We start from the raw sequence: 27,431 nt of genomic DNA, 5'->3' as shown, positions 1-27,431 counted from the left end.
AATCACAGCACCAGCTGAAAAAAACTAACATGATGTCCAGGCAGTATCAGAGCTGCTTTAAACACAATGTAAAAAGGCACAAAACATCCTCAGATATCCAAGACACATTGCCAAAATACTTCATCCCCAAAACTAAAAAGGCTATTACTGACCCAGAGGGTAACAGTACATTGTTTGGTTTTTTGCTTTTGCAAGCATTAATTATTAATCATGCTTCTGTCTACCAAAGTAATTGTTTCTCAGAATTATGTTCTAATCCCCAGATGAAATCAGCTTCCTTTTGTTCGACCTGTGCATGTACAAGGACTGGAGTATGGCCAGGCTGAATTTCAGATGTGTTCTGTAGAAGATCTGATGTTTTTACAAAGCAGATTGTGTCAAAATTTAAAAAAAACATTCCTTTTGCAAAGGGAAAAACTATTTCTTTGTCTGCTGGTGCACTTGGCCATCCAGTGTAGACAACTGTGTTTTTTCATACTTGTGTTCATGGCTGTACTAACTGGCTAAATTTCCCTCTGACTTGTTAACTTCAGCAGCTCTTTCTCAGTGCCTGCAAGGATCAGGAGTTTTGCAAGGCTCAGCTACGCTACACATCGTCCAGTTCCCTTAACAGCACCTTCTGCTGCATTTCAGATGGCCAAATTAATCAAACTTCAGGCACTCTCCTCACTCAGCCAATGATGGGATGCTGCTCGCTATCTAATAATCCAATCAGCTGAACATCATTTTCACAGAGCAAGAAAGACTTTGAAAGATTAAATCTCTCACATGGAAAAAATCATGTCCTTACAAAAAAAATAAAAAAAGTCTGTATGTGATACCAGGGGATTTCTACAGTAGGAAGATGAACAATATTAAAATAGTGGAATGCAAAGCTAATAAAATATATGCATATAAACCTATTTTCCCCCTGATTTTAAAGCAGCACAGTCTTTGGGAAGCTTTTTAAGTCTAATTAGTTGAAATGAACCACATAAACTTACAAGTAAAATTAATAGAGAATACCAAAACATTATTTTGATCAGCATGAGGCTCTTCCTTTCTCTGTACTGAGTTCTTAATGCACTGCGTGGTGTATAATTAATTTCATTTCCAACTGTTTGCTTTGCAGTATACAATGCACTTTTTCTCCTCTGTTTTTAGACCCATTTATCTCTTGCAAAATAGATTCAAACCCCTCAGATCAGGGAGCTCCCAGGAGGCTTCCTGTGTCTTCAGGAATTAACACCTTCTTGTCATAATTGGCGCTCCCGTGCTTTTTATACCACAAGGCAAAGGGAAAGGTGAGCCTCACGTAGGGGAATTTCAGCTACTCAGGTTATTTAAACTGAACTTTAAAAATCCCAGTCAAAGAGTGAAGCAAAGCCAAACTTCCACAACCTGCTAAATGCTCCTGTGTCTTTCCTCTGGCATCATGTTCTCAGCACATGGACAGCAGACTTACATTATGCCCTCAGCCTTTATTATTAGTTTTTGGGCTTCTTTTAAATATAAAATCCTCTCTCAAACTGCACTATTTCAAACTACCTTTGCTCAAACACAGCATTTCTAGCAAACATTTCTTCATGCACTTGTTTGTCAGCAAACTGTCACATACACAGTTTTACCCAGAGATCATCTTAGCATTAGTATAGAAACACAGCAGTGAATATTTTCCACTTATTGTCTGAGTTCCAGATCTGCTCTCTGAATCTTAAATCCTGAGGAAGCTCCTTACCTGAGTAATCCAACCAAGAGCAGAGCGCTCTAGTAGTGTTCATCGGAAAGATCTAATACTTTTTTAAATCCATCTGTATCACAATAAGGGATTTCTTTTATAGCTTCCCAATAATCTTCTTTATCAGGATTAGAAGTAGGGAAAAAAAAAATTTTTTTTTCGTTACAAATCCTGTTTCCAGAGTAAAGAAGACATCTGAGCTCTCAGACTGCCGTCAGAAAAGTGGCCAAGGTTTGAGGGGTGGAAACCTTCTCATTTTCACCTTTAAATCATTCCCGAGTATCCCCTTCTGCTTGACGAGCCCTTTGAAGCGATCTTGAGACGATCTGCGGCTTCCAGGCCACTTCAGGGCGAGGAGCAGCTCGCGTGTGCGGGCAGCGCAGCCCCGGCTCCGCACGGGCGGCGAGGAAGGCGGCGGTTCGAGCGCTGCTCTCGGATGCTGGAGGTGCCGGAGCCTATTTCAACACATCCCTGCTCGGGAGAGTATCACATGTGCCTTAAAGCGACACAGCCCTCGCTCACCAGCCCCAGCCCGGCGCTCGCCAGCGACTGGAGCTGCATTTAAATAGCGGCAGCAGAGCCTGCACCGCGCAGGGGAGCGGCCGCTCCGGCTGCGAGAGGCAGGTAGGGATGGGCAGGAGGGGAGCAGCGCCGGGGGAGGCGAGGGGCTGGGCAGCCAAGGAGAGATCTGGGGACTCGCTAGTTCTGCCAGCAGAGCCTTTATTCCCCAGCGTTGTTCTGGCACTTATTCACGAGAGGAAAGCGAGACTTAAGGGAGTCTCTTCCCTTGCACAGAGAGCATCACATGCCTGTGAACAGGGAAGAGTGGTGCAGGGAAAGTGTAACAAGACACACGGGAGAGCAGGAGACTCCTACACGCTCCCAGGGGCTTTCCAACACCTTGCCACAACTCTGAGTGGAATCTTTCCTTCCAACTCCATTTCTAAGGCATCTCTGCGAACAATGGGGAAAGAGCTCTGATTTACTCCCAAATGCTGAAGCTCAGCTATGCCAGATTATTTATTACAGTTATTTATTCTCCATGTTTTAAGTAGCCATTTACAGGAATGGAGTGGTTTCCTCTCCCTCTTGTACCATATGTAATTATTTTTTTTAAAGAGCCATTGTATGGACTTAGTACATACCATTCACTTGGTATTACAGCTCTTATGTCTGCCTACAAAAGAAAAAGGGCTTGGAGACAAAACAGAAACTTCCATTTTAAGAGCTCAGGATGTGTGCTATAACACAATGTGGGATTATTTTTTTTTCCCCTGGATAACCTGTGGTAGAAGAGTGTGCCACCTTCACTGCTCACCAGCATGAGACACCAAACAATCATAAATAATAACAGCACCAAGTAGCCTTACACTCAAGTACCTCCATCTCAGCACCTGAGGACATCTACCTCAGTAGAGACTCTCACCAAGAGGTGCAATGAGTTTACTTGACAGATCACAGGGTACTTTGGAGCTGCTGTGTTTTATTGGGCAATACATACCAAGAACTTCACCCTGCAGACCAACAGGAATGTTATACTGGTCTCTGCCGCAACACTCAGAGCAGGTCTTTACTGCAGCATTGAAATAGTGAAGCAATTGGTGGCAGATGTGTGTGACAAAGTGACACAGGAGAGCACTGGCACACGGACCATACCCACAGCACAGGGCACCACAGCAGGGGGCTCCCATCAGGTCCCTGAGCAGAGCTGGGGACAAGAGAGTGGCTCAGGACAAGCCTCATGGTGACCAGAAATGCTTTCAAGAGGTCAACATTTTCTTTTCAGGTGCTTTGTTTGAAAACACACAGTACAAGTATGGTTGGGGATATCATGGTATGTTTAATGAAGATTTTCTTGTTCTCCTGAAGAATTTCCTTAGACACTGAAAGATGGCAAAGAACTGAGGTATTTATTACTTTCTGGCCTCAGAAGGTTCTAGAAAGCTCAAAAAAAGCAGCTGAGAGGCAACCAAGTACCATGAAGTACTGCTGAAAAAGAGAGACACCTTGTAGCTACCAGGGATCAGGCACAGCCCAGAGCTGGGGTCAGCAAGCAGAGGCTGCTGGGGTTTGCTGCCAGAGCCACAGGGAGGCTCAAGATCTTCCCTCTTTCCATAGGAATACAAGAAGATTTCTGCAGCGCCTGTGAGGGGCAGATGATGGGAATTTGTTATAAAATAAACACCTGTTTAAGATACATCCCTTCTAGGGCTTTGTGGGAAAGATACAAGTGAAAGGGTATGGAGTGGGGAGGTGTGAAGCAAAATGAAGGAGAAGGGTCTCAAGAAGCAAATATAACGTTCTAAAAAACTCAGAGGTCTTGTGGACAGCAGGAAGAATCAGGCAAATTGTGACCACACACCTTGGCAGAGTAGGAAGAGATAGATTTATGCAAGATCCAGATTTATGTAAGGTACAGCAGAACTGTCACTCTGCCAAGCAGTGCTAACTCCCAGCTCCACGAGGCTAATGCCACCATAACCCCTGACAGATGCTGCTATTGCTCAGGACAAGCTCTGCAGAAACAGGGGACATGTTGCTTCTGCAGGGTAGGGGGGAGATCAGAGGGACAGAGAGAGTATTAAACAGGCTGTGCTTGCAGCCTCTCCCCTGCCCTGGCTCCCAGCATCAGACAGGAACACAGGAGTCCTTGGCAAGTCTTACAGAAGCATCCTCACATCTGCTTTGATGTCTTTGCTGCCAATTTTAACTTTCAGTGGACTAACAAGACAAACATTTTCCTCTTGCCCTCTTTGCTAAGCACAGTGGCATATTCACCTGATGCTTTAGGGCTTTACTTCAGCCCCCTCACTTGGCTCTGACAGGGAGGGGATGATGCTATACAAGCGCCCCTGGGCCCATACTGAATGCGGGGCTACTGACACTGACACACTGGAAAGAGAAAATAGGAAGGAAAAAAAGACACAAGTGAGCAGTCTGCACATTTCAAAATGCTTTCCTGTGAAAATGGAAGGCTGAAAACAATTTGTCTCTAGACAGAAGGGAGATGGGACTAAAGGTTGTGTCCTGTGGAACAGCAGCTCCTGGCAGCACTGGGGCAGGATGTATCCAAGCCCTGCAGAGGGCAGAACACCCCTTGGGTTATGTGGTCTGCATCTGACTGCTGGGAGGTGAAGTGTCAGGAGAAGGTCCTTCCACCTCCACTCTGACACCTGATGGGACACAGAGAACAGAGACCAGCACCTGAGCTATCCCAGTCAGAGAGCATGGAAACTGCCTATCCACAGCTCTGACTGGAAGATTCCACGGGGTTGCTGGCACAGCTGCCACGAGCAGACCATTACACTGGGTGATATTTCCACGGTGAAGGCAGGTTGCAAGGCGTAAGCAGGAATGCGACTTTGAGAGTTTGCCCCACACCCAGGGCTGCATGCACAAGGAGAACAGCCTTTCCCTTCTGCTTCCACCATTCATCTAGAGATGCCAAGTGAATGACAAAAATAGGCAAATAAAAATAAATGCTCTTCCCTGCCTGAACCTCTATTTATCACAATTTTCTGGGCACACAGAAAAGGACAGCATATGCAACTCAGGCAGGCTCACGCAGACAGCAGATTGGTGCTTGCACCCAAATAGGGGCCTCTGGCCTCTGCTTTCTGCATTCTGCCTCCTCTGCCTCTCTCTCCTCCTCCCCCACACTTGCCTTTTCCCCATGCAGAGATTTAACACGACACATCCCAGGCGTGTATTTCACAGGGTCTGGAGAAGGCTCACCACCTTGGAAATGCAAAGCTCCTCAGTTCTAGTGTTCCTGGGACAATGAAGCTTTGCTTTTCACAGATTGTGTTCTCCACCCCTCCCAGCTGCTTCCACCCACCCTACAAAGCTCCTTCCCATATCCCAGACTCCACCTTGGCTGCTGCCTGGGCAACAAGCACTGCACACTGCAGCTCCTCCCTACCTAAGTGTTCCTGCCCAGGTGAGCCAAGTGTAGTCTTACAGCAAGTTTTACCTCAATTCCACCAAGAGCCAGATTTCTGACACTCATCCTAGGTTCACAACATTTGTGGAAGCTTTTTTAAAAAAGCTGTCAGAGCAGATTGGCCCCCTCACCTCCCCACAGAGCTTTTTCTCCATTGGGAACCATCCCACATGGAAAACCAGCAGCTGAGCATGTAAAGATTGAGCTGCCTACGTGTGATTGCCTGAACAGCAATGCCATGAGGCCCAGGGTAAAACCAGCCAAGAAATCCTCCTCCAAGGCCCTGAGCCACCCTGTGTTTCTTGCTCTTGCTTGTTTTCCTTTTCCCTAGGGGAACAGGAAGCACAAGGAATAAAGCACAATTCCTTTGGTACAGGGAGAGCACAAGTTTTATGGGCTCCCTGGACACCAGCTGTGGACACAGCTTGGCCCAGACAAACACAAACTACATTCAATGCAAGAGTGCAGCAGTGCTGGATACTCAGCATGCACATCCCCTTGCTCAGCCAGGTACTCCATTTCCCATTTAGAAATTTTGATATACTCCCAGGAAAACCTTCCTTTCCCTGAAACTTCCCTTTCTCAGTCCTCACCACTTTTCTCCCTCTCTTGCAGGATATCTGATCCAGCCTCAATGACCAAACTGCATCTGTTTCCTTTCTTGTCCTTCCTATGTCTTCTATGACAGCATTAAATCCTCCTGTCTGTATTGTCAGGGTTTCTTCTCCTATAGCTTGTTCCAGTGACAAGAGAAGATGCAGTGTTTTTCCTAAGGCAAACAAGAACAGCTTAGCTAGAAAGATACTACATTTTTCATGAAGGAAAAAGCCACCAAGGATATATTTGGTGATTTGTCTGGCTGTGACCACAGCCTCCACTGACCAACCCAAAGACCACAGACACCATGAAAGAGCAGAGCTGAACAACACGTGCCGGGAAGCCACATCCCATGGGATCCCAGGAGCTGGTTCAGACAGTTATTGTCCCACTTCAAGAACAGGATGTTGGGAAATTTGCTCTGTTTCCAGCACAGGTGCAGACATATGGATATGGAGGATCAGCCAAGGCAGCAGCACAACACACTCAGAGGAGATGCTCCACCTGCTGCACTTGGCACCCAGAGCTGGTGGCTCCTTTCCACCCTCTTATCTCATGGCACATCACTGCACTGCCTCTCTCCCTCTGCTGCCTCAGCCACACCAAAACTTGCTTGGCAGAAGCAGCAGTTTTGTCAACCATCCCCAAGTATCCAGGGAAGATTCAATCAGGAAGATGGCATAACCATAGGGAAAAATAAACCAACCAAAGAACCCCCAACCAAACAAAAAACCACAATAACACAATAAGTAGCTTGTACTAAAAAGAAGAATTTAGCTTGTACTAAAAGAAGAATTAAATAAAAAGTCTAAATATTGACAAAAGCAGGGAGAAGTGAGAACAGATCATAAAAGGAAGGATTTTCACAATTACTCTTACCAGCCTACCTTAAACATGTGGCTACTCCTTGTTAGAGGGACGTCTGGTCTTCACAATTACTGTGTTTGGGAGGCAATGATTCTGCTTTTTACAGTTTTCCAATGCCTAAGAGGGGAGAGAAAGAAAAAAGAACACATCTATATTTGTCAGGGAAGTTTATATCACAAAAGTTTGTGTCCCAGTTATTTTTAAAGTATGTAGGACAACGCACACAAAAAGTCTCAACCCTTATCTAGAACTTGCCATTAGCTGACAAGATCAGCACTTGCTAAGGATTAACAAGATGAATTATCCATGCAGTACATTATTATCATGCAAAAAAGGATTTCAATAGCACTCAATACATTTAAAATATAACCAGCAAATAATGATTGTGCTCAGGATGTCATGGCAGGTAAACAACTGTCATAAAATGGTGTGAGTTGTCCATTTAGTTTCAGTTCAGAGATACCAAAAAGCAAAGAAATCTAAGTTAAAACAGTCTATGAACTGATAGCAGTTCATGGCTTCTTGTGATGCTATTATCCTTTATCTGTACGTTAGCTGGAGAGATCATCCTGATCTGAAAATCCAGAATCTTCTCATGGATTCCCAACTTCTTCCCAGCACAAACTCAGAGCCTCCAGCTGATTCTTAAGAGCTGGGTTGAACCCATTACATAAAATGCTACTGAAATATCCCCAGTTTTAAAAAAAACTATTACTTTTGTCAGGCTGCAGCTGCTTTTCCAGACCAGCTAAAACCACATTACATGCAAGATCCACCTACTGTGGACAAATCATGGGTCAGAGGCTGCATGAACTGAAAATTCGTGTACCTATAGCCAGAGGGGACATTTGGCATTTGATGTATCATTTTCATTATGTTAAATATCAGTCCTCAAGCACAGGTTTAGCATCTACTTTTGCTGCTGAAAAGTCAACTTTTACATGAAGGTGCAGGTATTTTTAATATTAACAACATAAATAAAATAAAACCAAGAGAAGCAAAGGCATTCAGAAACTTTGGGAAGCAAATTCCCTATGGTGAGCTCAGATATGGTCACTGGGTTAAATTCACTCCCTCTACATTAAGTTAAACTTAATAAAAAAATTAGGTCTCCATTGTTATTTCAACAGCTTGAGCAGCAGGGTTGAACTAGATAGTCTTCAGAGGCCCCTTCCAACCCCAGCCATTCTGTGATTCTGTCATTATCCTGAAGCAATAAAAAAAGGAGGCTTCAACAGCAGTTAAAATAAGCCTCCTCTATCAAATTTCACATATTTCAGACATCAGCATAGAAACAGGAATGTCTAGGAAACAAATCTCCCCCTAAAACACTACAGCAAGTCAGTGCCAGCTTGATACCCCCTCTCCTCTGTGTCAGACTTCCCCAGCCCAGCCAACCTTCCACCTTCTCCCAGCATAGGGACAATTATAGGAAAAATAGCAAAAAGCCATACAAAAAGTTGTTACACAGACCAAAGCTCAAAACCACATCAACCATTTTCCAGTTATCCCATCACTGTGAAAGCAAAAATCCCCCCAACACACCACGAACACTCAAAGCCCAAACCATGAACACAACCAGGAAACCACTCCACAAACTCCAAAACCCTATTTCCCAAACACCATCTTAAAACAAACAAACAAAAAAATAAGCCTGAAGTCAGAGGCAGGTTTACTTCTTTTCTCTGTTCTCCTCTAGTTTAGACTGCCTTTTCTTTTTTTTTAATTTTTTTTCCCCCTCTCAGACTTTTCAGCTGCATCCCCAACTACAAATGCAACAAACCCCAACACCACCACCCTCTTCCTCTGGCAGCAGCTCAGGACCTCTCCTGGCTGTGAAATGTTTCCAGACACACAGGTCTGCCTGGGTGCTCCAGTGCACATCAAATACACATCCTGGCACAGCCCAGCACCTCTTTTGGAAAGGAAGCTTTGGCTGGTGCCTCTGCCAAAGGAAAATGCAAGCGGCCAGATCAGCTCTGCAGTGTTGCACTTCTGGTCTTTGTAAGCCCAGGTGCGACCCTGAAAATAGCACTTTAAAGTCCTCTAACTCTGCCTTGGCCTCAGCTCCATAGCAAATCTCAGCTCTTACATTACACCAGGGGACTGACCAAACAGCTGATTTGCAAACCCATGTATTTGCTTCCACTTTATCATAAATACAGACAGTGGTGGGGAAAAAGAAACATTAACAAATTGAGAGGTTTCTGTGCTACTTGTCCCCTGCAGTGTGGACTCTTATAATGGAATCACTCTGTGATATTAAATTATACTTCAGTTTATTACTTCTGGATTGTGCAGGGGCACAGTGTGGCTTCCACACACCTATTTTAGCATGCTTGGACATCCTCAGATTAGAGGTGCTACATAAGGAAATGTAGTTATGGATGAAATACACTGCTGTGCAGTCCTATAGCCCAGGGTTCATAGGAAAATCCTTGAAAAGATAAAGCAGGCAAACAGCAACAATTTTTGCCTTCAGTTATGTTCATGAAAAAACCCACCCCCAGCCAACCAAAAAAAAATATCATAAAGCAACACAAAAGACACAATTAAAGAGGGTGGAAATGAGAGTTTGAGGGAAAGCTCTCCTATTGGAACAAAAAAATGTGAGAATTATCATTAATATGTGGCATACAGTAGACAATATTCCCTGATGCCATTGCTTAAACAATTAAGATTGAATTCTTTGTCACAGCTATGGGTTTGTCATTATTTAAGAAAAACACTCTGAGCACTCTCTTCCACACCTCATCTCCCTGCTTGCAGGACCAGGAAGGGAGCTGCAGCCAGGGCCCAGAGTGCTGGGCTGGTGCTGGAAATGGCAAGTTTCTGAGTAGGGAATTAGTGCATGAAATGAGCAGGATAAAAAAATCATATACTGTTCTGCCTTTGCTCCAAAACAGCTTGGTTGATTGACAGCAAACCCTATATAATAGTTCCTTCCAGGCAGATGGCAAGATCATAATTTGCTCTTCAGTCACAATTTCCTAATGCCTCTCACAACCCAGCCCATCTCCACGATCTACCAATAAAGAGGGGCCTGGGTTGCTTTATATGTGTTTTACAAGGCTCACATCAAAGCTTAGGGATTAATATTGTGACTAGTTATTGTATTCCATTTTGTAAAAATTTGCCTCGAATTTGCCTCCAACATCTCCTGGCTGATCGTGGGCAGATAATAGCTGCAGAAATCCACACAAAAGCAGCTCGTGAATGCCTGAGCCACCCCTGACAGACAATACTCTTCAGAACGCTTGCGTAGGTGTTGAAAATCTTGCCATACATCTCGAGCTCTCTCAGCACATATTGTTTTTAGGCTGCCATCTGCTAATGCACAGTCCCACCCTAAGAGAGATGCAGGAATGAATGCTCCAGTCTCCAGGCTGTTCTGCTTTCAGATTTTTATTTCTCCCAATTCCCAAAACTCAGACGCTGTCTTTCTTAACCCTGAGTGTAGCTTCAAAGTTCAACAGACCTGCTCACACCACTGCTAATTTTCAGTGATAAAGAGCATTTACTGAGCACTGCTCAGGCACTGCTTTAATGAACCAAAGGTATGCTTCAGACAATGTGTCCCTGGAAGCAGATTCATTTGTCTCCATATCAGCTGCACATAGGTGCTGGAACAATCAGGAACCCTGGAAGCACTCGCTTCCCATGCATGTGTGTTAAATGGTTGTTATTAAGTTGGTGGCAAAGGAAGAAGACATAATATAGGTAACATCTTGAACAAAGCAAGCCGTGCCCATCACGGTGCAGAATGTCGGGATCAAATTATCCCAGTAAATAAGGAATGATAACATTACACTTGATCGATTTTCTTCTTCACTGAAATTGTCAGCAGTATTCTGTTTCTTACTGCTGATTCTGCTTCACTACCAAACACATTAGCAAAATTTATAAGATGATATTTAATTTTTTTTCTTGTTAGAAAACAAATTTATAATAGCTAATTTACATTAAGTTTCCTATGCAGAATCCATCACTAAACTACATTGGAAGCTACAAATTTAATGCTAGGAAACTGAAGAGTATATTATCATTTGCCAACTGAAATTTATCTGGTTTAATTCTTTTTTTATATTCCTCTTCTCCCACACATCCCTTTTACTACCCCCACCTTCTTCTCAGGTTTTCAAAGATTTTGTTGTCATTTAGTCCTGAATAAAATCCAAGAATCCACTGCAGGCTCTGTACATCAAATTGTTGTTCATGTCACACCCTGACTTCTGTGCACCAAGCAGGGGAAGTCAGAATAAAGGATCATACACAATACATTAGAATTCTTTCTTGTATTTCTTGCAAAAAAAAAGGTGAATAAAAGAGGACCAAGAAAACAAAATAGGGATGGGAAATTGAAAATGTGAAGGGCTGTATGTGTAAGGAGATACAACTGGTAGTTTTGCTTTCTTTCCCAGTTTGTATAGGAATCCTCTCTCTCATTCCCTAAATTGTACAAAAATGGTTTGATAGACTGAAGTTATGTTTTCCTTGATTTCAGTAATCAAGGTAAGTCAGAACAATCTTTTCCATTGAAAACAGAATTTTTACATCTAAGCAACAGTAGTAGTTTTTGTTTCATCTACCTCTGCTCCAGCAGAAGATTGCAACTGCCTTTTTGCAAGCTTTTAGTTGCTAGAGATACAAACACTCTCTTCAGAGTATGGCAGATGAATTCTCCTGCAATGAAATAGGATACCTTTCAGAGAGCTTAAAAGCAACTAATAGATTTTCAGGAAAATGCTGAAAATTGGCTTAATGTTGCATAAATAAAGATATCTATGCAACCTGGAATGCAACTCTACCACAAGCAGAAGGCTAGGCCCTACTTATGATACCAAATCCTTCTTTTGCCAGTTTGCACAGATCTTTAATGGACATGAGGTTATTTGCTGCCCTTTTGAACCTCCCCTGATACAGTAATCATTGTTGAATTTTAAATATGAATCATTTTCCAGGCAATATCAAGTTGGCTCCTCCTTCCATTTTCCCACAGGGGGCTGAAAGATGTTAAACTGTTCTCCTCACAATTAAATTCATGAAACACTTAAATTCTATGGCAGTCAGACACCAAGGAACAGGAAAATCGTTTCATCTCATAATGTTTTAGAGCCCCTAGGCAAATGTAAACACTGTACGTGATAGAGGAAGGATTTATTGCTTCTGCTGAACAGAGAATCTGCAGATTTATTTGTATATCCAGTAGATTTTTGAGGGTAATTTATTTATTACAGAATTTTGGTAAAATGTTTATATAGGAAGTTTGAACACACCAGACTCATTTGTGTGGAGATGAATTTTAAACAAAAAGATACAGAACCAAATCAATCTGTATTGAACACTGGACTGTAACAATGAATCATTGCTGCACTCACTCCCCTGCCAGAGCATAAAAGGGTTTGAGGTCTCACATATCCCAGGTTCTGGAGGCCAAGAGACATTTGATAGGTGACCACTGCAAGTGGTGCTGGAGACACCTTAAACTTAGGCAGGGAAGTATCTAAGTTGCTATTATAGTCTTGTAAATATTTTACCCAAGAATAGTTTAATTAATTTTGCTGAGAAAAACATCAATAAACTCTGCTCCCAAATGTTGTTTTAACCATTCATTTTTATATATCTCAGAATGCCAAAGGTCACCAGTCTGAGTCAGTACCTCACTGTTAGGATATCAAATTCATAAAAACACTGGTAAAAATAGGACTTTATGTCATGCCACTTACTTTTACAGTAAGCACTTGAGTCTACTGGAGCCTCCTCTGCCTCAGCAGTATTAGGCAGCCTTGGGAACTGCTTGGGAAACTAAAGGAGGATAATTCCAGTTTCATGGCAGAGGTTGAGACACTTCCAACACCAGTCAGCAGCAGATTGTGCTTGTAGGAACGGCCACCCACACACTCATGTCTGTGTCTCTGTGGATATCCCAGCTCCAGCCATGGTCAGTCATCCTGATCCTGCCCAACACGCTGACTCTCACTGAAATATTGGACAGCTCCATCCATGAGATCCAGCAGAGCTGTCTGAGCTCTGACTACAGCCTGTGGCCATGCCCCAGCACAGCTAAAGAAGATCACAGAGAGCCTGAACCTGATCATCACCTTCTCTGACAGCTCATCACACGTCTCTGCTGAAAGGTGCCTGTGTAGTATCAAGGAATTAAAAATCCTTTTTGTTCTCTTCTTACTCTCCGTGCTTATTTAGTAGAACCAAGAGGAGACAGGAGACTTCTTTAAACAAAAGCATAATTTCTGAATTCCTCTTCAAAGATGCCACAGAAATCACTCTGGAATACCTGTCAAGCTGGCATTCCCCACAGTGTGCTTTAGCTCTTTGCTCTGGCTAACTTGAAGCGAGAACTTGAACCATATCTCAGATAACTGCTGTAGAGAATCAATTTTCAATTTCCTGCTGAGCTTCAGATATATATTTAAATACTCAGTACTTCTGGCATCTGGAAAGAAACCAACAATAAAATCAAATGGTCAAGCTACTCATCCGATAAGGGAAAAATCTGCAATGAATCAAACCAACAGGAGACTCAGACAGGGGCCTGAAGGGGAAATTTTCTCAGGATCAGTGTAAAATCAGTACCATGATCTTAAAGACTTTTTGATGAAAAATACCCAGTTACTCAATGGCAAATTTGTCTAAACCAGAGTATTTCTGTAGAATTCACAGTTCATTTTAAAGCAGTTTAATTTTTAGTGGAAGGGAAAAAATAGATGAAGTTCATTGTGAGGTTGAAATCAGTAACTAAATCAGAAACAAGCTTCAGCCAAAGAAGGAGAACCTCTGTTCTCAACCGAGAGACACCAGAGGAATGCTGATCTTCCTGAAGGCAATGAGTGTTTTGTCACTTTTCATGACCAGACTTTTATCCTAATCACAGACTCTCCACATCACTGTATGCTGTGATTAGGATATGGGTCTCTCAGCTCAGCAGTCTGCAGGTTTGCCTTTGTTTTTCTCAATCTTCAGTGTCCTTAATAGTAAGTAAATAAGTTAATACAACAGCCCCTGAAGAAAATTCATGCTTTAAACAAGGCCATTGGAAAGATTAATGAAAAAAGCCCTACAGCACTTTTGGCTGAGGTTTTATTTGAACAGAATTTTAACAAATAGACCAATGTTCCCCAAGAACATTAAAATGTTATCAAGTGGGAAACGATGTTCCCTGGCTCAGCCCCCAGACAGACCAGCAAATGCATCTTTTTGCATTCAGAAGGCAAAATGTTAACTATGATCATGGAAAATCACAATTGTGAGGATGTATTAAACTGGAATACACAAGCTAAGAAGGGAGATAGCAAAAAAATATCACAGCACCTGTAACTGTCCTACAGTTTTGCAGGGTGTTGCTGCTTTAAGGGAATCAGAACAACAAAATGCCTCCCCTCCCCTTTACCAGTTGTTGTAAGGCTATTTCTGAGAGTACCTGACGGGAACATGGAACAAATACGCTTCTCTACAAAGCTGTGAAGCTAGGAACTTGTAAAACACTTCTTTGAAGTCAGAATGATTGCAAAGTGAAGAGGGAAAGCCATGCAAACAGCATTAAACCACCGTCTCTGGGAGGTTTTATTCCCAGCAATGCTGCTCCCTCAGTTTGTCCAGAGAGCTGATGTGCTGGGAGCTTTCTCCAATCTGCAACCAACCATCAGCACCTTGCAAACAGAAAACAAAGGGAAATGACAGCAAGGTATGAAGAATAAGCTCGTCTTGATGCCACTCTTCGGGAGGGAACCAGGAAACAAAATAATAGGCATAATAGGCAGGCTGGTGACAACTGCAGAATTTCTTGGGTTTCAGAGGTGTGAGAGTAGAATTGGAAAAATTAATTGGGTTCCAATTCTATCCTCACTCTGTGAAAATGCATGAGCAACTATGGGCAAAAATGCCAATAGTAGTAATAGTAATTGTAATAATAAATATGACAGGAATTGCCTGAAAAGTATTAATTTGCAAGTTAGGGCTTTTCAAAACTCTTATTCTTAGAGACCTTTGGAGGCTGTTTCTTGCAGAATGACAGAACATTCATTTTAGAAGGATTTAGATGCACCCTCCTGTGTGGTACCCCTGCATGGCAGCATAGCAAGGCTCCATCCTGCTGTGGATCTGAGGGAAACATGAGCTGTGTCCAAGCAAAAGCACTGTCTCTGCTGTAGTTCCTTCCCTCCAGCTCTGTGTACCTGCCCATCACCTTCCCCGACACTCCAGATGGTGTCAGTGTAAATAAAGGAGTGGTTCTCCATGGCCAGGAATGAGATAAAAAGGAGGATGCCCACCAGTGCTACAGCTCAGCTCAGCTTAACCCTCATGGCATCATGGCCAAGCTGAACTGAGCTTTGAGCAACCTTGTTCAGTGGAAGCTGTCCTTGTCCATGGCAGGAGGGTTGGAAGAAGATGATCTTTAAGGTTTCTTCCAATCCAAGCTGTTCTATGATTCAATGATCTCTAAATCTTAAAATACAGTCTGCATGTTTTGCACATAAGGGGCTTAGAAAGCTGTACCCTAATTCTACTCTCATGGAATTCAGTAGTAAATTTCCCATTGTTTCAAAGAGCTGGATCTATAGCAGTGGTTTTCAAAATCCCACCCTGCTGCTGCTGTGCCCTCACCAGCCTGGAAAAGTGTACATCATACACCTAAGTGAAAAATGTCCTTGTTCAGTCAGGAGTGACAGCATTGACACAGGAGAAAACTCTTTGATGGCCTGAACATGGGTGTGAGTGGACTCAGCTGCCTCTTCCTTTGGAGAAATGCATCGTCTGTCTATCATAGCAGGAACTACTGAGGGGGGTTATGCATTCCATCCACCTTGGGCTGTAAGTGGGTGGCAAAATATCTGCCCAGCAAAGATCTTTCTTCTGGTGCATTAGTTCCACAGGTACCAGTGACGCATTAGGATTTGATGTAGTTAAGAGAAGAAATCTAATTCAAAGTCATTTGGCTCTAAGGGCAATTCAACCATCCTGCTATTGCTGAGTGACTATGTGTATTTGAAAGAGAGAAAAGCAAATACCCAAAGGCTTCTTGTTTACGATGTTGCAATTTCAAGCAGTGTCGCTGTGGCAGAATGAGGTGCTGATAACACAGGAGATAAGGCAGGTGACAGTGCTATCAGCACCTGAGGAGCAATAACTGATCTGCTTCACATTTACCAAACCTACCCAGCACTTGTATTGTGTTTGCCTAATGATTAAATGGAATGACTTTCTTTTAATCAGGATGTCAGGTTGAGCAGCATAATGGAATTAGTCAGGGGTGAACACAGGATTCTGAGCCAAGTGGGGCACTTCATCACAACTTATGAAATCTGTAACTTTGATGTTTCTTTGGCGGGCCACCGTGGGATGCTGGGTTCCTTGCTCAAACACAATATATCCAAAATCAAAGCAAATGCCCTGTTCCTGTAATTTATTGTAAATACTCTCTTAGCCTGCAAGTTCACCCAAGTCTCAGCCAAGGATCTTTTTTTTCCTTAAGATACATGTATTAATAATTTGTTCATGTCACATGGATGACATCTAACAGTTTATCCCAGTTATCATTAATAACTATTAATGACTGCTATTACAATGAAGCTGCATCAGCTTGTAGCCTCACTTGCATTCAGCTCATTTTTCATTTAATTAAGACATTCCGAATGCTTACTCTTCAGGTAAGCTCTCTTACTTCAGAGGGCAAGGATCTATGCATTTAATTGCTTTTTGAAATGTGGTAGATGAATCTATTTAGCTACTGCTATTGAGGCGTGGAATATATTATATGTTTCCTTAATCCTCAAATACAAGTTATTGTCACTCCCAGGGAAGCTACAACATGTGAAAGTTTTAGATGCCAACAAATCCAAATTGAATGAAGTCATGTCTTTTCAATGCTGAGAAGGTTTAACAAATTCATGTAGACACTAATGAGTATTACTGGGTTTATGGAGGGTCATGGAAAATTAGACTGGCTTTTTAAGCCATTATTACAGATTTTCTCATTGTTTCATGCTAAGCTCTCTACTATTAATACAGCTTACTCTTGCTTTTGGCCATTGGACAAGGTTTGAGCTTCAATGGCATGGCTATCTCTTCATACTCTTTGTGTCTTTGGTAACCACATATTTTTCCCAACTTTAAGGATTTGGCAGGATTTAATTTCTAAGTTTAACTTACTGGCTTCTTCCAGAAATTTGCCTTGTATCTATTCTGCAAACAAAATTGTCATGCAACATAGAGCGTTTATTTACCTCATTTCTCATCAGTACTTGATGAAATATTGTGTGTTGCTGCTGTAAAAACATCTGTAATGAGAACAATATAGGTTTCTTGAAGATATAATGCCGAGTTTGGACCTGATAAAGTACCAGTGGAGTCAGCTGATAACAGTGTGGTAATCTGCAGGTAGAGTCAGCACATGTAACACGTCTTTCATTTGTCAAGGATATCATCCCGTGTTTCTGCACAGTAGAATGAAACTGCCAGTACCCACAACTTGCTCAGGGGTAAGGAGCTGAGCTGTGGAGGACACATTTCACCCACTGCAGTTTCTTGACATTAGAGGGCTCCATATTCCACAGAGTATGGCAAAAGCAAATCTCATTTTGAGGTCAATAGAGACGACATTGGAAAGAGGATTATCAGCTCCTCTTGGAGCTGTGGTTTGATGGTGATGCAAATTCAGCTTCTGAAGCTTCTTAAGTCAAAAGCACCAGCTGAAAATTTCTGGGTTATATTTTGGATAAACTGATTAACTCGAACACCTTTTCTGTCTCCTTGTGCTCCCAGCAACAAGAAGGAAAGTGGAGCTGCCATGGCCCATGTCCAGGGCTGCACAGGTACACCTGCAAGAGTAGTTGCCACTCCCATGAAACACAGTATGGAGGGCACAACAGGCAGCAGGTCCTGCTCCTTGTCTTGCAGAAATCATCAGTTTCCTGCTCTTGTCTTGCTGAGGATGAAATACCTGTGACCATCACAGAAGGTCCCACAGAAGAGTTTGGTGGCCCTTCAGGAAGCTGCTATCCTTGTGCAGAGCTGGGCACAGCTCTAAAGAAGCACTGGCAGAAAATCTGCATTGTGAATGTAAGAGCTCTTCCTTGACATAGATAAGGTAAAAAGGTAATCATTGTGGAACAGGAACAAATATTTGACTGCCGTTATCTCATCTTTATGGCTCAACCTATTAACAAAAAAATACTTTTAAAAGATTTTTAATGGCCAGACTCCAGAAGGAGCTCTTACATTGAACGACTTAGCCCTAAGAAAGTGCAACTTGTCTTCGTTGCACTTCAAAGAGTCTAATCCTAAAGATATCTTCCTAAGGAATAAATATGCTCATGAGCTGAACTAACCCCATCCTAAGAAAGATAAAAGAGCTTTTCCAGCTAGTACAATTCCAAGCCTGCAAAAGTGAACTAGCTTTTTATTGAGGCAACCAAGTAGACAGGGGCTTCATCCAGCCATGTGCCCATACTCACACTCTACTACACCAGCTCTGCCTCCCTGACCACCAATACCCTGAACAAGTGGCAACTGCAGCAGCAAACAGGTTGTTTACTTCTCAAAGACTACAAAAGAAATCAAAATTTTGGAGATAATTAAAACTCCCTTTTTCCTGTGCTCATATATAGTTTTCAACAGCTAATGACTAATATATTGGTGTAGCTTTCCCAGTAAATATTGAAAGAGAGTTGGATTATTTTGGTACCAGGGCCAGATTGTAATGTTACAAACAATTTGATTTCCTAAATCAAGCAGAGATGGCCAAAGAAATTATCATTCTGTGAATTTTTGGCATTGTCCTGACACATGGACTATGTTTTACTAAAATGCTATGAGCATAATTCGGTCACATATTTCTGAAAAATGTACAAAAAATCATTTTACTAGTCAACAACAAAGACAGTAGAGACAGGGAGAAAGTACAGTACAGTAAAGCATTGAAAATCTGAGTATCTTTTTCAAAGTTACAGAGCTGGACACTCCAACTTCAGCACTTGCAAATTGTGTGTACCCAAGATAGCAGGAAAATTCCCACTGTGAAAGGCAGCGTCTGCTTTTGAAGCAAATGTGTGAAATTTACACCAGCTGAAGATCCAGTACTTGTTGTTGAATTTATTGAGCTCCAACAAAATCCCACTGTAACCAATGGGAAAAAAAGAAAGGAATAGGAAAAAAGAACCCCCTTCCCTTCAGCACCTCCCAAAGCAGCCTGGCTGTGTGTGGAACCCTCTGGGCCCTGTGCACGGACATTAGCAGCTCTCAAAGCATGACCAGCTGATTATACAAGGATACTGACTCATTCTTGGTTTACTGAAAAATCCCAGAAGCAATATAAGTGGCAAAGATTTGGTCACAAAACTGCTGTGAGAAGCCCACAGATTTATGTATCTGAAACTAAGTACCCCCTGAAAAATTTGGGGTGAGAGGGAGTAAATTGTCTCTTTCACATCTGTGTCTACAGGGTATTGAGTCTGGTACCCAAATCACAGATCAGTAATGTTCTGGCAAGATGATTCTTCATCGTGCTTCATTTTGAGATAAATTCATGTAATATGGAGAGGCAGCTGCAGGAGCAGAACAAATAAAACCTCAGTATTTCCTTATGGCTGTTGAATTTTTTTCTGAATTTCTAATTTTGTGTTTGCATTTGATGGGTCACTGATTTAAATAAATTGAAGGCATAAATCACATAAAAACTTTAAGTCAGGGACTACTTTTTCACTTTTTGTTTATAAAGTATATTTATTTCACAGTGGTTTATGGCCTCAGCTGTTATACTAAAATAGTTTCTTCCTTGGGTGATACTGTTGGGGCTGCCCGGGGCAGCACAGCATCCAGCTGCAGACATCCCTGGCTTCTGCTGCTGCAGGCAGGGGCTGGCTGCAGCCTGCAGGGAAGGCTGCCAGCTGCAACAGGCAGGGAAGGCTGGCCCCTTCACAACGAGCGAGCCCCAAACAAAGGTGGTGTAAAAGCACTGGCAGAGGCAAAGGATGAGAGTGGGGTCTTGTGAAGGTATCAACAGGGTCTCTGTGTAGGTTCCAGCTCCTTATTCCCGCTGGAGGGTCCAGGGACAAAGACCAGGAAAAGGGGGAGAGCACAGCATTTTATATGGGGGTGAACAAAGGGATTGACTGAGGAGGAGGAGATAACAGAGGAATATCCAATAGGGATAAATAAGGGAGGGAATTACAGGAGTAGACCAATGGGACACCAAAGAAGGGAGAACTTTCCAGAACTAATACATAGGCAATTAAGGAAAATGCATAAACATGAGCTTATACATAAAAGTGGGTGGAGAACTCCTGAACCAATAAATTTAAAACATGTAAAGTAAGAACACTAGGAACGTGGGAACTTGCTGTAACCCCAGGGTGAGAATCAGACCTCTGTGCTCTGGAGGGCTGTCCGCCACTCCTGTGAAATCTCTGCTGTAGTGGCCACTGCCACATACATTGCAACACTTGGGATTTTTCATTACCTTGTTCCCAGATTCAAAGGCTACCCATTTTCATAGATCCGTAGATTAGGGGATCCTTGCTAGCTGGAATCTGGGTGACTTTCCTGCCCAAATTCCACCATACAGCAATATGCCCTGAAACACCTCCACCTGACAAGAAATACCCTTTCTCTGAAATTCCAGGCGTCCCAGAGGCTGCAGACTCTCATTCATCTGATTTTGGCAGCCAGGCTTATCATTGTCTTTATGAGAGCTCAACTGAGACTTGAAGCCAAAGTGGTGCAGCAGTTTGGGATGCTTGGTAGTGTGGCAAACACCAGGAAAAATCTGGGATAAACATAATCAGAGATTGCAGGGGCCATCTGTGGCTGGAAAAGTGAGTTTCCACAATGCTCTCCAAGAAGTCAGTGAGGTACCTGAGGTTCGAGGAGCAGACTGAGGATGGGAGCTGACTGCACAGCTCTGGGCTGCAGTAGTTTTCCAGATCTTCTGCACAGCCCCAGCCCATCCACAGTGGTCCCAGCAGCCAACTGAGGAGTGTCAGACTGGGTGGAAAAGGCTCAGAATTAAATATTCTGAAAATGCAGATGTGACTCGAGCTTGCCATGCAGCCCAGTGGAGAAAGCAAACTGTCAATTCCACATCTGCTCACATTTCTCCATTTGTTACATTTGAAACAAAATTTTGACAGTGATAAAACAGAAGGAGCAGTTGTGTGTTTGTATTAAAACATCATTTGGATAAGCAATACCAGTGACTGGTGTAAAGGAACATCTGTGATATTATCCTGCTATTTTTGTCTGAGTCCTGTCACACTGGGAAAGGCAAAAATAAAAAAAAGAAATTATCACATGTAATGTTTCAAATTTAGCTTTGTTACAGACATATTCCTTTTGATTTTCCAGTGCAATTCCCATAGAATTAAGATAAAGACATCTGTCTTTTCTTGGAATCAAATAAACATTCTAGTATTTTGGTCTGACTATGAATCATGGTTCTCAAAATTTTTGGTGATTAATTTTTAATCCCAAATTGATAAATTCCTGCTCAGACAATAATGTTAACTTTAAGATCCAAGCCTCCCTGAGCCCTTAATCTGGATTTCCCTTGTTACTACTAATGGAGTTTATTTTGTCTATGAGAAAAGTAATTAACTATAGCAGAAAACAAGGCTGAGATGAAACAGACAAAAGAAAATAATAAAATTATTTATAGATAAAGCATGTTAGTCTTTTGTTAGGTAATAACAAAGCCACTTTGGTCATTAGTATCCACTATAGGAGCAGAGGAAATTTATTCTAGCCACACAAAAAGCACTTCCACTGCTTTATAAAATCAAATGTTTTCTTCATGTCTGCTGGGAGGGCGGAGGGGGAACCACTTAAAAGCATTTGTAGGACTTGCAGCTCGTTGTATTCAGCTCAGTTTATGTCAGGCAAGAAAGTGATAAAAGCTGTTGATTTTATTAATAATTTATATCAATCATTATTTATAGCCTGATTGGTGCAGGGCAAATGGAAGGTCCACAGTAATAAACAACTCATTAAAACACCCAGCATTAGGATTGTTTAAATGTATAGAAGTTCACAACTTCGTGCACACTATTAAACCCCTTTGAAGGAATATGTGTTCATTTTATAGGTGTCTCTTCCTCCTGGAAAAAACACCCATTTTATCACTTCCTTCCCATTTCTTGGGCCACACTGACTGCTTCATTTCTGATCCCAAAGGGAATTTGCTGCTGGGAGTGATGATCCCTGAGGAGCAGTGGGGAGCTGACCAGTGTGTGATCCAAAATGTCTTCACACTTGACCCCCCCCAGTTCACTGTCTACGTTACTTCAGATTTCTTTTAAAATAAATAATTTGTGATAATTTGAAAAAACTAATTGATGTTAATAAGGAGGGAGCAACAGGTTTACACTTTTGATCTTAGTCCAGTGGTTAAAAAAAACCCAACCTTTTATTTTTAAATGAAAACCTAATTGATAGCAATATTCCTTAGTAGGAATTTCTGTAGTGAACTAAAGCAAAAAGTTCTTGGATATAGACTCAGCCTTGCTCTCCAGCATAGCTCATCTCTGCTGTGTCCCAATGGCAGTTTATCTGTAACACATTACAAACATTTCTGTCAAATGCTTTGGGTGGAGCTTTTTCAGTGCTTTCCCTTGTATATTCACAATATTAAATCATTGTCATGGAGGCTTGACTAGGGCTGGTATCTAGTTCAGTCCTCAACTTCCCCTGGAAAACTGTTCAGACCACTTACTTTGTTTTATGTTTTCTTAGCTGACAGTGATTTATGAAGATAACACTTCCTACATGATAAAATTCTGAAAAGAGCAGATATTGAAGTGATGTCAAAGTTACCTAAAGTGTAAACTGAAACAATTAATTTAAGGCCTAATGCTGTAATGCTCACATTGATCAAATTTTTACTACTGCCTGTATTAAAAAGCTCCTTGATTTTGTGTGTAGGTGATTATTATTAAAAGGCTGATTTTAAAAAAAACCTCCTCTGCACACATTAGATCAATAACCTGTCCAAGAAGCAAGGAGCTGTGGAAATGAGTTATAGAGGGAACTGTGAGGATAAATTATATGGAATAATTAAATAAAAACCCACTGTGTGTGATTGACAGGAAGAAGACATTTTTGTGAATATCTAGTCAACATTTTACTGCATTTTTTCATTCTTAAAAGATAGAGAAAAATTCAAATTAGGCCTTTACATTACTGTGGTTTTGGTACCTTTCCTAATTAAATGTAATCTCAAGGGAAGGACTTGTTTATGATTCTATATGCAGGAGTGCTTAGGGAAGAGCACAAAAAAACCTCAGCAAAGATGTGAGAAAGACACCAGTACATTGCACTCGCCTGGTGCAAAGGAAGCAGGAAAGAAGTGCCAGCAGTTTATAAGGAAATTGTAGCAGGTGGCACAGTCTAGAGGAGATGAGTGGGTCAAGAGATGGAGGGCAAAGGCTGGAGCAAAATTCTCTGAACAGCCACAGGTCTGGTCCCACCACCCAGACCTAAAGCTGATGCCTGACTCTGGCCTCCCCAATAATCCAACATGACAACTCCTCAAGTTACTGATTCGGTGGAAAATGGAAAAAAAGTACATTTTCAAATGTCAAATCATCCTGTCCATTAGAAAGTCCAACCTTCTACCATGTGTGCTTTTTAGAAGAGACTTCAGAATGTTAAAGAAATACTTTAACAAGTGTAGGTTGCTATGGCTGTAATTGTGTTATTTTGCTACTTAATGGCCTAGAACTGAGGACACACTGTGTATCTCCAGTTTACTTTTCTGACACAGCAATTGATAATGCAAGTTAACATGGTATATGCTTCTTATTCATTTACTGGAATCTAAAAGTGATGAAATCACACAGTCTGGGTTTCATAGGCACAACAGTCATATTTATTTAGTGTGCTCTGTTTATACTGGATTTTTAAAAGCTGCAATCCACATGAGTGCCATCATACTAGGATACAAGAAATTGTTCAGATTGTTTCCTGTTTTCAGCTTCTGTTCTGGGAATAAACTGCTGTGTTAAAGATGTGTAGTGTGAATAATGTGTGTGGTCATTCATATCTCCAATTATTTTTATCGTATAAATGAATTTATTATACAGCAGTGGAAAATGCCAGAATATGACATATTCTGTATTTAAATATGCATGCTTTGTATCTAGCACAGATTTATAGACAATATGTTTGTACAAGTGTATCTAATACGTTACAGGGGTTTATTAATCTTGGAATCATTGTGATAGTAAAAGCATTATTTCTTTAGACCTTCTATTGTTTAATAGAAATGACAAATAGTTCAGACATTTGGAGATGAATGAAGCACCACCAAGAGCAGTTCCCTTGGAAAAAGACTCAATAAACATCTACAGTTGTAAATCTAACCACTTTTCTTGGTAAAACAACGTTGAAGAACTGTTACAGAATTATAAAATGCTGTAAAGTGGCTTTTTTAGGATTGAACAAGAATTTTGCACTGTTCTTTTAGAGAATGATGGCTGGTCACAAACCAGTTTCTCCTTTGCACTTTCCAACTAAATTCCTTGAAACACTGGCTACTTCTACCACTAACCATTACTTTTATGCTAAGTCACATAACATTTTACCTGGAGCCTCATGAATCCGGGGTAGTGGGTTGACCAGGGCTGGATGCTTCCTGCCCTCCCTCCCCCTCTTCTTCACTGACCTTGGTGTCTGCAAAGCTGTTTCTCACATATTCTCCCTCCAGCTGCAGTTTCCATTGCACAGATATGTTTTTCCTTTTCTTAAATACATTATCCCAGAGGCTCTGTCACTGCTGGGCTCAGTCTTAGCTGGTGTTGGGTCCGTCTCGGAGCCACTGACATTGGCTCCATCAGACATGGGAGAAGCTTCTGGCAGCCCCCCACTCCCAAACCTGGCCACACAAACCCAACATACCCAGTAAGAACTGGCTGCACTAGTGCAAACTCCTGCATTCAACAAGGCAGAGAGTTGGGATGACTCCCAGGAGACAAAGCCAAGTAGGAAGGTACTGTAGGCTTATATTAGGGGGTGTATTATTTCCAGAAGATCAGGTGCAATACACTGGCTCCTAATACAGTCTTCCATCAATGCCCAGTCTGCTAAAACCGTGAATGGAAGTGACTGATCTACAGTTTGCATTCTCTTTTCAGTCTATCAGCAGAACATTAAAACCATTGAGGCAAAAGCCATTAGAACAGCACTCACGTATGAAACAATGCACAGGTCTGCTTGTTCCCATTTTTATGCACTGCTATAGGACTATAAATATTCATCGTAATGTAACTGAAAATTATTGAAGTGAGAAAAAAGAGAAACAGGGAAGCCATTTGCTTCAATTCATAAACAGCATCTGTTGGGAAGTTATTCATAGATTGCTTCAGGGCCTGCTGAGCAGCAAGCCCATGGAAAAGGATGCCATTGCAAGCAAATTGGCCAAAACTGCAATGGAGATGCTATTAAACATGATTCACTGACAGCCAGGGAGCATGATCAGGCACTGGATTGTTTTATGTCTTCTTTTATCACTGGGACACAGAAGTAGCCTCCAGCCAAAGTTTCACACAGTTCAAATTAGAAGAGCAACCTTCTAAGTGTATTAAGGCCTAACTAGTGGCAAGAGAAAGTTGTGTGGAGTGATATTATAGAGAATTCAGCTGTTTATTTGTCCCTACCCGAGGCACATATAAAATCCCCTTGTGAATCAGGGTGGCTACAACCTTTCATACTGGGTATTTTTGGTCAAAAGGTGTTTGAATGTCTTGTAAAAAGATGACAATGCAGCCTAATGGATAAGTGAAAAGCAATTAATAACTTAATAAACATCCTTTAGCTTCTCATTAAATTTCAAAATACAGTTTGGCAGAAAAGTGACGTAATGCCAAAGAAAAGTGTATCTGTGCAAATCCACAGAAGAGAGTAAATACATTCTCAAGTATACTTTATTACTAAGAATAAAATACTCAGCTGCCAAATTTTGTTTGCTGATTTACAGAGAAGAGTTACAGAAAGGCAAAACTGTCCAGCAATTCTGAATTCAGTTCAAATGGTGCTGAGTTTTCAGTTAATGATCTGGCCCAAATTTTTTTCCCACCCATGGGACTTACGAGATCATGAGGGACTTGAAAAATGCAATTGCAATCAATACATGGACAAATAATTTTCCCAGCCCCATTCATCCTCTTGTTGCAAATTATTTATTATTTTTAATTAAGTCCAGCAATTCACTGACTGTAAGTAACTGGAAGTGCATCCCTTTCATACCAGAGAGGCTGCACAGGCCCACAGCTTACAAGGTGAAGGGTTTTCTTATAAATTTGCTCCATTTTCCTCAGTTGTAACTCAGACAAACAGCAAGAGAAAAGGAGCCCTTTGAATGAACTTTTTTGACTAGTTTTAAATATCCTCATGAGCTGTTCTCTCTTTTCACAAAAATCTGGGGAAAGATGGGTTCTTCATCTGCCTGACCTACATGAGGTGTGCGACCTTCATGTGACTGATAAGCTTTAAATCAAGCTCATGAAAATGCCTGATTCTGCAAGCAAACAATATTTTCTCCTAAGAAAAACATTAATCAGTTGTCATTTGGTTTTTACATTTTGTTGTGGAAATACATGCCTGTGACTCAAGTGAGTGAAGGCTCTTCACACATAAAAATATATTTGACTTTTTCGGATATTTTGAGCAAATGTATTTCCAAAAATTAGGACTGTTTCATGCTAGGGGAAAAAAAGATAATTTATTCATCAAGTACCCTGGAATGTGATAACTAGCAGGCACCAGTTACATCTATTCAGTAAACTCCTTCTCAGGAAAGTTAACTTAGCTTTAAATTATTCATTTAGAGGTTGATACACTCTCTAGGAACAGTAGGAGATGTAGTGGGTGTGTTACATTTAAGGCGTAACAAATGCTTAAGCACAGAGGAACCTCCACTCAACCTTTACATGGAAAAAAAAAACATTTTAAGATGCTTCATCCAAATTTTATTTGTATTTTCTTTTGCCATAATATGCCCTTTTGCTATTCATTTGTGTGGAAATGTTTGCTAGAATAATTGAGGTTTTGTCAATAAGAGACGCTACTGAGAAAATATAAATATCTGTTGCCAATAAATTACACATCTGAACACCTAAAAGATGTGAAGTGCAGCTTCAGCACTGTCCTGTTCAAGATGAAGAACTACAGCACATGACTGATGACACATAGTTAAATACCATACCTTGAAAGCTACAGATCAGGCAAAACTGTTCCAATGTGTGTGATGTCATCGCATCCGGGTAAGGCTAAATGAGAAAATCAATGTTTGACAAGGAAAAC

General features: G+C 41.5%; 1 protein-coding gene across 1 annotated transcript in view; it reads right to left on the bottom strand.

The window, feature by feature from the left end:
- Nucleotides 1-2,505, bottom strand: part of TAFA1 (TAFA chemokine like family member 1) — a 224,513-nt gene extending 222,008 nt beyond the window's left edge. The window contains exon 1 of the mRNA XM_010390208.4: nt 1,718-2,505. The gene's annotated coding sequence lies outside the window, so the exon portion shown is untranslated. The remainder of the gene's footprint in view (nt 1-1,717) is intronic.
- Between the last annotated feature and the right edge of the window lie 24,926 nt (nt 2,506-27,431).

The sequence above is a fragment of the Corvus cornix genome, chromosome 12 (genome assembly GCF_000738735.6).
Source record: "Corvus cornix cornix isolate S_Up_H32 chromosome 12, ASM73873v5, whole genome shotgun sequence".
In the NCBI taxonomy this organism is placed as follows: Eukaryota; Metazoa; Chordata; class Aves; order Passeriformes; family Corvidae; genus Corvus; species Corvus cornix.
This window is presented reverse-complemented; position numbering and strand designations above follow the sequence as displayed.